Here is a 10,000-nt window from a genome sequence, read left to right as displayed (position 1 = left end):
ACCACTTTCCTATATAGGGAAGAGGTTGTCGAAAATGAAAATTGAAAAAATTTTCTAAGTCCGAAAAATTGAAAAATTTTTCTAAGTCCCGACGATGGATAGTGAAGCTATAGGCGGCACTGGGACGAGCAAAGACGGCTGAAAAAGAGAGAAAGAGCGAAAGAAAAAAAGTTGGAAAAAATTTCTAAGTCCTAAAATTTCCAAGACCGGTTTTTGGTGGAGACCGGTCGGCAGTTGAGCGGGCGGCCCGGCCTGAGCTCAGGTGAATGTCCGGCAAAATTTCGGAAATCAACTTTTTCGTACAGTTACTGCCCGGAACATCCACTACTTTCCTATATAGGGAAGAGGTTGTCGAAAATGAAAATTGAAAAAATTTTCTAAGTCCGAAAAATTGAAAAATTTTTCTAAGTCCCGACGATGGATAGTGAAGCTATAGGCGGCACTGGGACGAGCAAAGACGGCTGAAAAAGAGAGAAAGAGCGAAAGAAAAAAAGTTGGAAAAAATTTCTAAGTCCTAAAATTTCCAAGACCGGTTTTTGGTGGTGACCGGTCGGCGGGTGTGATGGTAAGCCCCGCCTGAGCTCTGGTGAAAGCCCGGCAAAATTTCGGAAATCAACTTTTTCGTACAGTTACTGCCCGGAACATCCACTACTTTCCTATATAGGGAAGAGGTTGTCGAGAAAGAAAAAGTTGAAAAATTTTCTAAGTCCTAAAATTTCCAAGACCGGTTTTTGGTGGTGACCGGGCGGCAGTTGAGCGGGCGGCCCGGCCTGAGCTCAGGTGAATGTCCGGCAAAAATTCGGAAATCGACTTTTTCGTACAGTTACTGCCCGGAACATCCACTACTTTCCTATATAGGGAAGAGGTTGTCGAAAAAAAGAAAGTTGAAAAATTTTCTAAGTCCGAAAAATTGAAAAATTTTTCTAAGTCCCGACGACGTGGTAGTGACGTGGTTGGCGGGACTTGGACGTATAAAGGCCGATGAAAAAAAATGGAAATGGAAATGAAAATTTCTCGATTTCCGACGACGGTGTTTGGCAACGACTCTCTCGCCCGGCCACTGGTCGGCGCGAGAGAGGAGTGAGCGAGACCCGTCGATTCGAAAAGAGAAGCCGTCACACCGTCGAGGCGTGGCGGCTCTCAAGTGGGTTGGTCGGGCGTGTCGTGATGACTCGCGACCGTAAAAAATTCCCACTCAAATTCTCCCATTTCCGACGACGGTGTTTGGCAACGACTCTCTCGCCCGGCCTCTGGTCGGCGCGAGAGAGGAGTGAGCGAGACCCGTCGATTCGAAAAAAAGCCGTCACACCGTCGAGGCGTGGCGGCTCTCAAATGGGTTGGTCGGGCGTGTCGTGATGACTTGCGACCGTAAAAAATTCCCACTCGTCGAAAATTTTCTAAGTCCCAACTTTGAAAACGACGGTTCCTGAAAGTCGGCTGGCGGTTGGATGGGGCAATGTCCCCGTCCAATCGCTAAAAATGAGCCGGAAAACGGAGACATTATGCGGCGGAACATTAGTGGTTTTCCTTAGTATAGAAGAGGTCTCGATTCCTAAACTCGGAAAAATTTTCAGAGTCCCAAAAATTTTCGAAGTGTCGAATAGTTTGGTTTCTCGAATTGAAAATTTTTTTCAAATTTGCGACATTACGACAAGCAGCGATTGTAAAGCCCGGTCCAAATTTTTCAAACGAGTCTTACTTCTTGTTAGTCCGCCTGGCCGATACCAAAGAATGGCCGACCGTCGACTATCGGGCGAATAGACGGGTGAAAGAAATAAAGTCGAAGCCGGTGGTTGGATAGATATCGAAGGGAAGGCGAAAGAGGCGAAAAGGAAAGCGCGAAATTTCTTTAGTAGCTTCGACGCAAAAACTTTGGTATCGACGGGGAGCTTTGGGAAATGAAACGAAGACGCAGAATGGGAAGTTGTCCGGTTCGGCGTTAGTTGTAGTTTCATTTCCACCGTAGCTGAGCTCCTTTCCGCCCGCCACTTCACATGATTTTAGTTTCGATTCCGTTCGATCGCGCTTGCACTGTCTTTGTTTTTTTTTCACTGCTTGGATCGCGGCTTTGCTCTAACCAGTTTAGCCCCATGCGATCAAAAAGTCTTAAAAAAAAAAACCGTTGAACGGAGACGAACTCGATGAGCTGTCGGTGTGTGAAATATCATTCCTTCGGTAAAACCGTTTTCGAAATTTCCGATGGTCGGTATATGTAAAAATATATCCGAACCGCGATGTGGACGGGAATTCAAACGCCCGCTTCACCGATTGGTGCGACAGCTGAGAAGCTCGTCACTCGATCCAACGACTCTTGGTCGAAAAGTTCAGAAGAGGTGCGCGCGTCAAACATTTTTTTGGTTTCGGACGTTTCGTTTCTTCGGCACGTGTGGTTTGTCTGTGGCCGTCTGTGAGAGAAATCGGACGCTTGTTCTTTGTTATTTTACCGTAACAAGACAAGACGGGAAAGATTCTTTCTTCCAAACTTACGGCATCATAACCATCAGCGTTTACCGTCAGCGACGATACGGAAGAGAAAAGAAAATGGTGCGCGTCTTTTCACTTTTTGACACCGTATCAAAAAAAATTACCGTTCAGGCGGAAATGTGTGTGTGTGTGTGTGAGCCGAGAGATAAAAAATAAAAAAGCCACCAAACAGAACGCTTTCAAATTATTTCGTGCGGCGTGCGCATATTTCACATTTTGCCGTTTGACGGAAGCTCGTTGTGTGGAACACAGAAGTGGAGATGGACGGAGTTGAAGGGGGGCGAAGACGGCCCGGTCGGACAAAGTCAAGAGATTGAAATATACGAGAGAATTGGGTGGAAGTGATGGCAAATCTATAAAATTCAAAAATCGGATGAGATGCGAGGACCGCAAAATGTGGCGTCGACTCTGACTCTCTTTTACTACGAACTTCCCTTCGACGGAAGATATCGAGAGCTGAGCTGAGCGCCCGCTGAGTATGGCCGGCGTAATTACAAACGAGTTACGGTTGGAGCTATATCGATTGTACGTATCCCGAACGTTCATCGAACAAGCCAGATCAACTCGGCGCCCGGTAAGATGTACGCTCAGTTATGGCCATGACACACGAAGGGAGAATTCAAACGGCTGTGAGTGTACGGCCCGCCCGGAGTTGTGTGTAGGCAGTGACCTCTCAAGAAAAAACGTAAAAAAATTTTTTTTGACAGTCACCGGTCTGCGACAAGTAATCAGTACGAAACTTGGGTGCAATGCAAAAAACATTTTGAGAATCCTTGCTTGACAACAACGAATCTAACACGATAAAAAAACGATCCCCATCGGTGTACCGCTTGCTTTTCTCGCGCTTCGGCGCAGAATCGCTTATTCAGCTGCCCTTGGAATATGTTCGTTTCGTGCATACTTGATCTCGGTCATTCTTCGGTGAACTCTTAAAGAATTGCGCACTTTTATAGGGGTAGTCTGGTTGCTTGTCTCGACTTGAAATGATTTGTTTTTTTCCGCCCATGACTTTCTATACGATGCCTCTATGCTGGCCTCTGACCGCGGTTGTTCCGAGTTTTCTCTTTCTCTTCGAAAGTCTTTGCGGAAAATTCTGCCTCGTGTGACCGTTGAGCGGTGAGGTGTGTGTGTGTGTGTGTGTCGTGCGGGGTGATGCGAGAGTGTGCCTCGGCGGTGGAAAAATAAAAATAAAACTCTGAGCCCACAAAAATTTAAAAGATGTATGCTTGTCAGCTTAGTAAAGCAGGCTTGACTTATGAGCATACAGCACGCCACATATGACCGTCGAAAACCGTAATACGGGAAAAAAAGTTGATGAATATATCAAGACCGGTCGAATGAATCCGATTCACTTTGGGCTCATAGACCGTTGAATGGTCTTTGACTTTGGAAATTGAAATGAAAAAAATCCAACAAACGGATCGGATCGGTGTTTCTCTTCACTGGGACTCGCTGTGACACGCCAGGCGTTGCGATCAAAAATTTTAGTTTCCGAAGAAAAAGAAAAAAAACGAAAAACGTGTTGATTTGGTGTGTGTTTGGTGATGCGTGGGCGAAATAAAAACCCGCAACTCGCCGGATGCATATCAAACAAACATACACGAAATACCTGGTTGATCCTGCCAGTAGCATATGCTTGTCTCAAAGATTAAGCCATGCATGTCTAAGTACAAGCCGCTAGACGGCGAAACCGCGAATGGCTCAATAAATCAGTTATGGTTCCTTAGATCCACTCCATCCTACTTGGATAACTGTGGTAATTCTAGAGCTAATACATGCACTCGAGCCTCGACTGCGGGCTTTCGGGCTCGCAGAAGAGGTGCTTTTATTAGATCAAAACCAGTCGGGGCCGGGCTTTCGGGCTCGCGCACCGTACCAATTTTGGTGACTCTGGATAACTTCACGCCGATCGCACGGCCTTCGCGCCGGCGACGTATCTTTCAAATGTCTGCCTTATCAACTGTCGATGGTAGGTTACGCGCCTACCATGGTTGCAACGGGTAACGGGGAATCGGGGTTCGATTCCGGAGAGGGAGCCTGAGAAACGGCTACCACATCCAAGGAAGGCAGCAGGCGCGCAAATTACCCACTCCCGGCACGGGGAGGTAGTGACGAAAAATAACGATACGGGACTCTTCCGAGGCCCCGTGATTGGAATGAGTACACTTTAAATCCTTTAACGAGGAACCATTGGAGGGCAAGTCTGGTGCCAGCAGCCGCGGTAACTCCAGCTCCAATAGCGTATATTAAAGTTGTTGCGGTTAAAAAGCTCGTAGTCGGATGTCTGTCTTCGGCCGGGCGGCGCCGCTCTGAATCAAGGGTGTTGCGTTTCACGCTCTGGGAGCCCGGGTGTCAAAGCCCGACTCTCTTCACGGTCGGACAACATCGCCGGAGTGGTGGTCGGTGCGTCGTTGTTGTATCTGCGGCCAGAGTTGGAAAGTTCTTTCGGGTTCTTTTTTAAATTTTGGTCGTAGTTGACTCGATTCGCTCCACCCAGTCAATCGTTCGGGGTGCCCTTCACCGGGTGTCTCGGGCGGCCGGCAACGTTTACTTTGAACAAATTAGAGTGCTCAAAGCAGGTGTATCCCAACGCCTGAATATCGCAGCATGGAATGATGGAATAGGACCTCGGTCCGATTTTGCTGGTCTTTTACTTTTGGACCCGAGGTAATGGTCAATAGAGACGGACGGGGGCATTCGTACTGCGGCGACAGAGGTGAAATTCTTGGACCGCCGCAAGACGAACAACAGCGAAGGCATTTGCCAAGAATGTTTTCCTTGATCAAGAACGAAAGTTAGAGGTTCGAAGGCGATCAGATACCGCCCTAGTTCTAACCATAAACGATGCCAACCAGCAATCCGTCGGAGTTACTCCAATGACTCGACGGGCAGCTTCCGGGAAACCAAAGTCTTTGGGTTCCGGGGGAAGTATGGTTGCAAAGCTGAAACTTAAAGGAATTGACGGAAGGGCACCACCAGGAGTGGAGCCTGCGGCTTAATTTGACTCAACACGGGAAACCTCACCAGGCCCGGACACTGGAAGGATTGACAGATTGAGAGCTCTTTCTTGATTCGGTGGGTGGTGGTGCATGGCCGTTCTTAGTTGGTGGAGCGATTTGTCTGGTTAATTCCGATAACGAACGAGACTCTAGCCTGCTAAATAGGTGACGGGTTTTATCAATTGAAACCGAAGGGAGTACGGAGGCGTCGGGATCAGGTGGCGGCGATTCGGGTCTCGGTGGGACTGGTTCCTTTAGTGAGGCAATCTCTCGGCTTGGTTTCGTTGTGCTTTGTTCGTCGGGTGTACGGCCTTCACGGGTTGGTTGCCTGGCGGATGAGGTATGGCGGGGCTTTGTCGGGAATGTCTCGCGGGGGCTGGCTCTATTGTTATTCGGTCGTCGTCATCCCCGGCGATACCTTCTGCTCTCGCGTCCGTCACGCAGTCTTCTTAGAGGGACAAGCGGCGTCCAGCCGCGTGACAGTGAGCAATAACAGGTCTGTGATGCCCTTAGATGTCCTGGGCCGCACGCGCGCTACACTGAAGGAATCAGCGTGTTTCACTCTCCCTGTCCGAAAGGACCGGGTAACCGCTGAACCTCCTTCGTGGTTGGGATTGGGGACTGCAATGATCCCCATGAACCAGGAATCCCTAGTAGGCGCGGGTCACTAGCCCGCGTCGATTACGTCCCTGCCCTTTGTACACACCGCCCGTCGCTACTACCGATTGAATGATTTAGTGAGGCCTTCGGACGGGCTTGTCGGGGTGCCGTCGAGTGGGGAGCAATCTCTGCCCGTGCGGTGCCTACCAACGGCGAGACTGAAAGATGGTCGAACTTGATCCTTTAGAGGAAGTAAAAGTCGTAACAAGGTTTCCGTAGGTGAACCTGCGGAAGGATCATAAACGAACAAGACAAATGTTTTGCGCATATGGCTTTGGTTGAGCACGAAACAACTAAAAGTTGCAAAACAAAAAAAACCCCATCAAAAGTCTTTCGGCGTAAGACATCGTATGAACTATGTGTGGGTTGACGGAAGAAAATCATTTATTTTGAACGGGTATCAGGCGCTCTGATGCGCGGTGGTTTAAAGCGGATTCGCCTTTTCAAATTGATTTTTCTTTCCTCTCGGCTCAAAAAAAAACACAAAGTCTTTCGATTTGGTCTATGGCCGTGAGCAAATTCTTCCTGCTTCGATGGTGAATGTCTCTATAGATTCATTCGACCTTTAGCGGCGCTCACAGTGTTGACGTTAGTAGAGTGAAGAATACGATAGCCCGCCTGGGCCGCGAGTACCGAAGGAACAATAAAGGAGATTTTATAAAGTCTTAGTCCCTAAATCAAACACTTTGAAAAATAAAAACTCGGTGGATGGAGAGTCGGAAAAAAAAAAAAAAAACATCAAGATTTTGAACGGGTATCAGGCGCTCTGATGCGCGGTGGTTTAAAGCGGATACGCCCAATCGAAATTGTTTTTTTTTTTGTTTCTCTCTTCGTCTTCGGGATTTTTTGATTCTCGGTGGGGGACGAAAGTGTGAGACTTTACTCTGGACGTTCTTTTCGGGCGTAGATACTCGTGGTTGCGTGCGTGTGCGTCGTATAGACTAACACTCCAAAGCCCGACACTATGCCGTTGAAAACCGAATGTTTTTTAAGCTTGCCCTTCGCCCTCTCGATGAAGTAGGAAGAATTCAAAATCACAATAACACACTAAACCCAAATTCTAGTACGAGTGTTTATCGGAACATTTTCTTTCTGGCTTTCTTTCTCCGCCCTCGCATTCATTTGCTTGGGCGGGTTGGAGAAAAAGAGAGAAGAAAACGAATATGTCGTTTTATATACGACCCTGAACGGTGGATCACTAGGCTCGTGGATCGATGAAGAGCGCAGCAAAGTGCGCTAATCCATGCGAACTGCAGAACACATGGAGCATCGAAATCTTGAACGTAAATGGCGGCCCAGCTTCTCGCTCGGGCCACATCTGACTGAGGGTCGGTCGAATGATGAACGAACAGAGATTTTTTCAGTCTTGGTTTTGCATGTTGGGTCGCGGCGAGATTTATTTTTCACCCGGCCTGACCGCATAAAAGCTCCCGAATCTCTAACGTCTGGGTGCCGCGCGACTTAAGTGTCCGCGATGCCTCAAATACAAAAAAGGGGGAAAAATAAAAGAAGGTTCGCCCTGTTTTGTTTTTTTCCTCTCTATTCAAAAGAAACCTTTTTCGATGGCAAAACAGATGGGAAATTTTTGAGCCAACTCAAAAAAAAATTTTAGAAATAAACACATCTTCTCGAACAAGGTGTCGGCTGCGTGTGCGCGATATACCGCTTCAACGCGAGTTTAGTTGTGTGTGTGCGCCGGGCGTGTCGAAGTGTCGACCACCGCGAATTATCACTCACTCTAACCGCTCGTTATGCAAGCTTGGTTCGCGCACGACGCGTTGTTTCAATACAAAAAGCCGCAGGACGCCCTGTCACTTTTCGTAAATTAATTTTTGCGAATAACGAGAGACTCGCTTTATTTCGAAAAAAAAAAATTTGAACCGGCAATTATTCAATCTTTCCCGGCTTTAAAACGCCAAAGTCTGCCGAGCTAGATAAAGTGTTGTCTCCTTTTGAAAACAAACAATTCATTCTGACCTCAGTTTAGATGAGACTACCCGCTGAACTTAAGCATATCAGTAAGCGGAGGAAAAGAAACTAACAAGGATTCCCTTAGTAGCGGCGAGCGAACAGGGATGAGCCCAGCACCGAACCTCGCGCCCGGTTGAGCGGGTGCCGAGGAATGTGGTGTTCGGGAGGATCGTGCGCGTCTGTCCGGTATCTATCGTCCAAGTCTCCATGAACGGGGCGAGCAACCCACAGAGGGTGTCAGGCCCGTAGATAAGACGAGCCGAGACCGTGCATCGGATCCCTTCCCAAGAGTCGGGTTGCTTGAGCGTGCAGCCCTAAGCGGGAGGTAAACTCCTTCTAAGGCTAAATATCGCCACGAGACCGATAGCGAACAAGTACCGCGAGGGAAAGTTGAAAAGAACTTTGAAGAGAGAGTTCAAGAGTGCGTGAAACCGTTCAGGGGGTTAAACGGGTGGGCCCTCGAAGGTCGAACAAGTCCCCGCTCCCGGCACTTGGTTGTATGCCCTTAACGCTGCATGGAGACTGCCTGAATTGGCGGCTCTCTTGCATAAGTCGTTCTGCGATCGCAATAGCCACGCCAAGGTCCGCAAGTGGGGGGCCTAGTAGGACTCCGCGACCGACTGGGTGTCTGTTACACGGGGCGTCCGTTAGCGAGTTTCGTGGTTACCTTCGCGGGTGCCGCGATGACGAGCGCGGCGTTTCCCAACAGTACTGCCCGGTCGTGACCTGTCTCCTCCCGGGAGGTGTCGTAGCTTTTTTTTTGTAAAAGAGAAAAAGTTGCGGTGCTCAACCTGTGGAGGCCCAGAGCGGAGAGTAGAAGTCGGGTCCCACCCGACCCGTCTTGAAACACGGACCAAGGAGTCTAACATGTGCGCAAGTCGTCGAGAAATTATCAAACTAAACTCGCGAGGCGCAATGAAAGTGAAGCGGCCCCGATGAGGGTGCATCCGCGAGGGGTGATCCCGTCTCGAACAGAGCGGGCGCAACCCCAGGGCGTCCGAATGCTCGCGAGATCTTTCCCCCTTAAAAGGGTTTGGTCGAGTCGGCCGGACGAACCCAGAGCGCACACGTTGGGACCCGAAAGATGGTGACCTATGCCTGGCCAGGACGAAGCCAGGGGAAACCCTGGTGGAGGTCCGCAGCGATTCTGACGTGCAAATCGATCGTCGGAGTTGGGTATAGGGGCGAAAGACTAATCGAACCATCTAGTAGCTGGTTCCCCCCGAAGTTTCCCTCAGGATAGCTGGTGCTCGCAAAGAGAACAAACGGAGTTTCATCCGGTAAAGCGAATGATTAGAGGCCTTGGGGTCGAAACGACCTCAACCTATTCTCAAACTTTCAATGGGTGAGAAGCCCGGCCTTTTTCCTTGATTGAGGCCGCGGCAATTGATTTGAATCTGAGCGCCCAGTGGGCCATTTTTGGTAAGCAGAACTGGCGCTGTGGGATGAACCAAACGCCCGGTTAAGGCGCCTAAACGACGCACATTTCGGATCCCACGAAAAGGAGTTGGTTGCTAAAGACAGCAGGACGGTGGCCATGGAGGTCGGAATCCGCTCAGGAGTGTGTAACAACTCACCTGCCGAAGCAACTAGCCCTTAAAATGGGAGGCGCTATAGCGTCGTGCCTATACCGGGCCGTCGGTCGGCAGAGCGAATAACGTCCGTGTCAGCTCGAAGAGAGCGACGGCGCTGAGGCCCCGACGAGTAGGGGGGTCGCGACGGTGAGCGTAGAAGGGTTGTGGGCGTGAGCCTGCCCGGAGCCGCCGTCGGTGCAGATCTTGGTGGTAGTAGCAAATACTCCAGAGGGATCCTGGAGGACTGACGCGGAGAAGGGTTTCATGTGAACAGTGGTTGGACATGAGTCAGTCGATCCTAAGCCGCAGGCG

General features: G+C 49.4%; 2 non-coding genes and 1 pseudogene across 2 annotated transcripts; all 3 read left to right on the top strand.

Moving 5' to 3' along the window:
* The first annotated feature begins 4,090 nt into the window (after nt 1–4,090).
* Nucleotides 4,091–6,385, top strand: LOC124317929. The gene has a single exon (XR_006912397.1). It is a non-coding gene; the product is annotated as a small subunit ribosomal RNA (ribosomal RNA).
* Nucleotides 6,386–7,322: 937 nt separating this feature from the next.
* Nucleotides 7,323–7,475, top strand: LOC124317923. The gene has a single exon (XR_006912391.1). It is a non-coding gene; the product is annotated as a 5.8S ribosomal RNA (ribosomal RNA).
* Nucleotides 7,476–8,116: 641 nt separating this feature from the next.
* The window catches only part of LOC124317926, a 4,169-nt pseudogene continuing 2,285 nt past the window's right edge, over nt 8,117–10,000 (top strand).

Source organism: Daphnia pulicaria, unplaced genomic scaffold, assembly GCF_021234035.1.
Source record: "Daphnia pulicaria isolate SC F1-1A unplaced genomic scaffold, SC_F0-13Bv2 h1tg000065l, whole genome shotgun sequence".
NCBI classification, from domain to species: Eukaryota; Metazoa; Arthropoda; class Branchiopoda; order Diplostraca; family Daphniidae; genus Daphnia; species Daphnia pulicaria.
Note: the sequence above shows the minus strand (reverse complement) of the source record. Positions and strands in the feature narration are given on the sequence as shown.